This window comes from Melampsora larici-populina (assembly GCF_000204055.1).
Source record: "Melampsora larici-populina 98AG31 unplaced genomic scaffold MELLAscaffold_5, whole genome shotgun sequence".
Taxonomy (NCBI): domain Eukaryota; kingdom Fungi; phylum Basidiomycota; class Pucciniomycetes; order Pucciniales; family Melampsoraceae; genus Melampsora; species Melampsora laricis-populina.
The window spans coordinates 1,762,698-1,768,697 of NW_006768769.1; positions in this window are offsets into that span (position 1 = coordinate 1,762,698).

The window sequence follows — 6,000 nt, forward strand, 5'->3', positions numbered from 1 at the left end:
AGATGCGAGATTCATATTGTGATGCGCAGTTGAAGCTGCTGATCCTTGGTTCGCGTCTTGTTCACTTTCACGCGACCAAATATCTATAATTGCCTTGGACATATCAATGGCTTCGAGTATCAATGGGGCGATCTGTTGGTTGAACCAATCTGAAGTCAACCGTATATTTGGTGGGTTTGTGAATATAGTAGACGATCTGGATACTCTGTCAGAAGGTGACGCTAGCGATGATTGCGATGAAGATTGTGTCATGAAACTATTGGATGTGTCGAAGCCAGATGCTTTCCAATTACCACCTTTTGTGCCACCAGGTAGGAAGACAGAATCGAGGGGCATACTTAAATGTGCAGATGCATGTCGAGGAGCGTGATAGGAAGGCGAGGAAGTATTGACGGACTGAGACAGTTCACTATTCTTACTCTCTGCCAGAAGCAATTCCAAGTGATTGAAGAATAAATCGACGTTGGCAGATATATCAGTTATGCCCATTTTGCATTCTGATCTCAACTTCTGTTCCAAACTAAATCGCATCTGTAATGTGAATTTTTGATCGACTTGAGCTTGCGTGATATCAGTTGGATCAGAAAATTGACCGGTGAGCTGGTTGGGGTCTTCTGGAGCGGACGGGACGCTTGGAGGTGTAGATAGCAGTCCCCAAAGGGCACGAGTAGAAAGTGTGAGCTTGGATAATGTGGAAGCTATTTTCCGAGTAAGAGGCTTCAGCTCTGGATAGATTGTGTGATGGATCGTAGAAGCAAAAGAAGTGGAGGGTGAAGGTGGTACGATAGGTGAGTTGGAGTCTAGCTGGCTGAGGTAAGAGGACGTTGAAGGCGCAATCGACGGAGCCACCGGACTGGGAAAAACTGTATGGCCGACTGAGGGGAACGAATTGCGCGAAGCAGAGAAAACTGCAGTGTCTAATTGACAGCTGGCCTGTAGCATTGCGCGAATCTTTGACCCGAGGTTCAACGATCCAGCCGAAAGACGATCTCGAAGGGCGATAGTTCCAAGCTCGGTCAAAGGGTGCTGATTCGAATTGGAAGCCAGTAGCTTCGCAAGGTACTCATCAGGATAAGGAGCAGTAATATCAGTGATAGCATCGATAGCCGCCTGAACTTCCGCCCTGAGGTCTTTAAGAGTAGGCGCTGAAGGAAGAGCCAAGGACGATCGCAGTCTTGACTTGATTTGATCGGAGATTGAGAATACATCTGACCCCGAGCGGTCAAGATCTGACGAGGAAAAAGACGTGGATAGATCCACAGAGCGTCCCGCCGAATGCCTAGCAGAATGGGTTCGTGATCGTGCATTTACAGACTCAAGTTTGTCAGACCGATCAGTAATCATATCGATTTGATCTTCGTGGACAGATCGGGGGAGTGACGTGGGACGATGCGAAATGGAACTCTCATAGGAGTTCCGGTGACTCAAAGAGCCTGATGCCACGTTGTTTGTGATTCGATTAGTCAAGAGGGAGTTGCCATCAGTGAGGGTCGAGGTACTCAGGCGGTTTTTGCTACTGATACTGGCACTGGGATGGCCGACAGAGCGAGCGCGGTTCCTCATGTCGGTCGATGCAAGATGAGACTTGTCGGTGATGGATGGCAATAAGCCATGTCGTGAAAGTTGTTCAGGCCCAAAGCCATGGTCCTCGAGAAAAGCGAGTGAATCGCGACGAAGGAATTGAGAACGACCGACGGAACCCATGTACGTTGATGGAGGGCGTGAGTCATCATAATCGGGATCATCATCGGCTGATGGCATCTCCGAGGCCATTTCTCCTGTGAGTGAATTGTAATAGTGTATCTGACCGTTGTTAGTCACTCTTGGAAGCCAATCAACCCAGTCGGCCATCTGTTGCTGTTGCTGTGATGGCGATGGAGATTCCAAAGTTTGATTTACTTTATCAGGTGATTCATCTTCAAGGTTGTTGATGACGTTCTGTGAGTTCGGGGTGCTTGAGTTGAGTTCGGTCTCATTCATCTGACCATGACCATCCCAAATACTACTGGCAACACTCATTCGAGAAGAATATGATGTTGATGGATCTCGGCTTAAAGTGTTGCTAGATAAGTCATCTTCGGGTTTGATTTGATTGAGAGCAATGTCAAGCTGTGCCCTAGCTGATTCCGCTTCTTTATCACTGATGCGTCGGACGTAATTACTCGGGAACCAGCCGCGTTCTCTTTGTCGCCAAACAACACCATCCCACCAGCCTAGAGAGTCAAAGTCAAATGTATCCGAAAAAAGATATTCATGTTGGTCAGGGGAACGTATAAGATCGAAGTGCTTGAAGCAGGAACTGCTCACCAGAGCTCAGCTGGGTTAAAACTTCTATGATATCACCCTTTTGGAACGAGAGGGATGCAGTGTCGCTACCATTGAAAGCGTATAACGCCTCAACAAAAAACTAAAGAAGACAGTATTCATATTCATTGTAAGAAAGGCACCAGGTATAGAAACAGTCATCAAAGCACGTACAGATGGTTCATCATCTTGACTGGTCGGGGATAGATTCTCAGGTTGAGCTGCTGTTCTATCAGAGTTAGACGGAGAAGAGAACTCCATCGGAAGTTGAGAGGAGGTTCCAAGTGAGGATAAGGGATGAGAAGACGGACGAGAGGGTTAAGTGAAAGTCCGTGATAGAAAGATTAGCTTCAAGTTCAACTCAGAAGAGAGACTCAACACAATTCAGGTCAAGATTACACAACTTAATCACAGATCATATAACACACATATCACATAGTACAATCACATATATCACATTCTAATACTATACATAAATTCAATTCAATCGTCATCTAAATAATCAACATAGATCCCGCTAGCTACACAAACATCAAGCCTCTGAGATCCATCCTCCTCAAAATGGCGGAAAATGTAAAGAAATTCAAAATACAATCTAGTAAATAGATTTTGGAAGCCAGATCATTGATATCTTACTTTAACCTCATCCACAACGCCTGATCAAGAAAATGGCTCATGAATTAATCTTTTAAGAGGTTTCTTTTGTAACACTCGAACCAGCTTGAACCGTTAGGGAGGTGCGGCCAAACAACAATTGGTTTAAAGTAGATATTTATAGTAAAGCTCAAATCCGATTCCGATAGCTCAGATTGATGGCAATGGGCTTCCGGCGAATTGTGGGGATATAAGCTTATATAAGTTATGCTTGGCTGGCTTGTGCCCGGCGCCTTCTCATGGCATTATGTTTGCTAGACTGATAGGATGTGGTCGAAGCATACCTGAGCGGCGTTATAGATGAGGAAATAGACGTTTAGCCACCTCCTAGAATATAAATCCCCAGAACTCATAAGCCAACAGAGAAAAAAGGTCAGGAGAGGGTCATCAACGGGTCAGACAAACCAAATCAACTAATCAGAGTCATGAAAAGCCTACTTCTCACAGAGGGTTTGAGGTCATCGCAAAGATCACTGACGAAATGAATCAGAAAATATGCGAAATAAGAGAGGTCTTCTGTTAAATAGAAAAATTCTTCTGGTCATGGTTGGTATGTATCTAAAAACATAGGAAATGACCATCGTGTCTTGCACCCTTGCCAATAAGTGGAAGGCACATTGTATTGTCGCAAGAGAAGGGAGAATCCAATGATAATCACTCTTCTTGCTAATGTTGACAATGCTTTGCTCAATACCTTCTTGACCAATTTCAAACCAGGTTAAAGATCATTGCAGAATGAGTTTCATTACATCTCTGAGTAATTTATTTTCAATTCTTTAGCCATATATATGGTCAAATTCCTTGAGCAGCCTAGTCACATTTAAACTTTGGAAATTCCACATTTAAACCATCTAATGTGCTACATACTTATGTTCTTAATCCTCCTATTTTGGGATCAAAATTATGGGTATGAATTCACTCACTTGTCTTATCTTATTTATTGAAAGAAGATGATATTTCAGAAGTTGTTATAATCACGTTGTCCTCAAACTCAGATACATGCGATGAATTTTTGGTTGATGGAATGGTTAGTCTTAGTGGAATCTATCCCCCAGGGACGTTAACAACATGGTTGAGTGATTGAGTTTGCCCCTGTAAACCTCTCCTGTGTTAAAAGGAGTGCCTGTGATGTAACTTCTTCTTCGCAATGATCACCGTATCGTAGCTTCGAACAACACATCCTTGTCTGTAAGTGTTACATTATATATCATAGCGCCCAAGTATCCTTTCACCTTCTTCAAACGCTCAGCGTGATGTTGAACCTAGTTACATGATACTTCCCGAAAGTCACTTTTTGATTGATGGATGATGAAGGGGTCATTGAAACGTCCCAACAGCAGCTACTTTTTCATTGCATGAGTCTTCTGCTCCAGTAGCCTTGATGAAGGATGAGATCTTGCCAATGTTCCTTTTCTAATAAGCTTAGCAAGTTGGCCGAATACTTCCTAGCTCTCGGAGTTTGCACTCCTAATTAGGTCTTTGCACTTTCTCAGCAGAGCTCCTGTTGTCTCAGATCAAACAATAGGTAGTTGCGCGCGCTGTTGAAGCGTCGCTGGGATTGGGGGGGCAGAGGTGCCTATACCTTGCCATTGTGGATTTGAGCAGATTTCTTATTTTCCCTTTACACGGCCTTATCCGATGAGAAAAACACTGAATGCTACAAACCATACCTCAATCAATCATAACTGATACTCTTGGTACAGTAGTCGTCAGCCTTACCTTCATATACCATTATATTATCTTTCTTCGAGAGATAATCTCAAGCGCCTTCACCAATATATGCCTACCGGCGCTGTGAGCTGCATCCGAGAATTCCCCGTGCTCTGAAATAAACACAGGATTGTTTTCCAGAGCTTTTGTATAGGTTCATCAAGCTGATCCGGAATGATATGATATTTGTGTCTTTCCTGTTGACGTAACCCGAACCCCGACAGATTTCTACGCTCATCTTGAGATAAAAATACATCGATCCCGCTTAGACTGCTTTTGTAAGATATTGAGAACCTACTAGAAGATGTCAGTAACAATCAAGTCTCAGCCGGTGACTTAGGAAGTTCAAGCAGGGCGCCGAAGTCAAACAGCATCAGAGAATATTTCAATTTAAGCCAGAATCACTTACTTACTTGCATCCAGTTTCGTGAAGGATGTTGCTTAAGCCAACTTGCGGAATATTTCACATGCTAACTTTGGCTGAAGACATCTAAATCTCGCAACAAGCTTTGAGGCGGGAGGCGAGAGGAACAGTTGAAAGATCAGATGTCAGCGTGAAGAAAGTAACCCACCTGACTTCATCCAAGCGGATGTGCTTCATGTCCAATCCGCACATTTTATATGGGTGGGTGTCGTGTGCGACCGGTGGATAGACATTTTGTAGCTTGCAATGCTACTTCAAATACGCTTTCGTAAGCCCATCTGCCACTTCTTTGCACGGTTTTGAGGAATAATCTGCCATATAATCACCTAAGAACCGTTGAAGGTGAAATGCGAGGGACCTTGACCTCGGTTTGACTTTTAATGGACAATCGACTGTGAGTCCAGTTCGACATAGGCAGTTGCTTTATTCAAGTGTTAAGCGATGAAAAACCTTGGGCACGCGAATACCTGCCTCCGGTCATCTTCACGAGTCCTTTCATTGCGTCAAAGTCTCTCTAGTTCTAACAGGGAATGGTACCAGAAGTCTTATCATTGTGACGATTTGCGATGTCTATCCTAACTGATGCCAGCAATATTGAACGCGCAGAACCACAACGTCGAAACTATAGGCGACTGATGGCCTATGAGAATATGTAGACGTCTAATTCACAAACTTCCCTGGGGGTCCCCTTCACACCTCTTGCGGCTTCTCTCTCCAGCTGGGCTCTAAATCAGTTGTTGAAGTATGTTTGTTTATTGTCAGGGTTTATTTCAGTCATGCCCAGTTGAGCCTGAGTCTGGATACTATATAAGTATTTGCATTCCAGAATGCAACTGACGATCAATTTCCTGTTTCGAGGCAAACTTAACTAAGTCCCAGCCGGACCTTAACAACCGGGTGGGACTTAG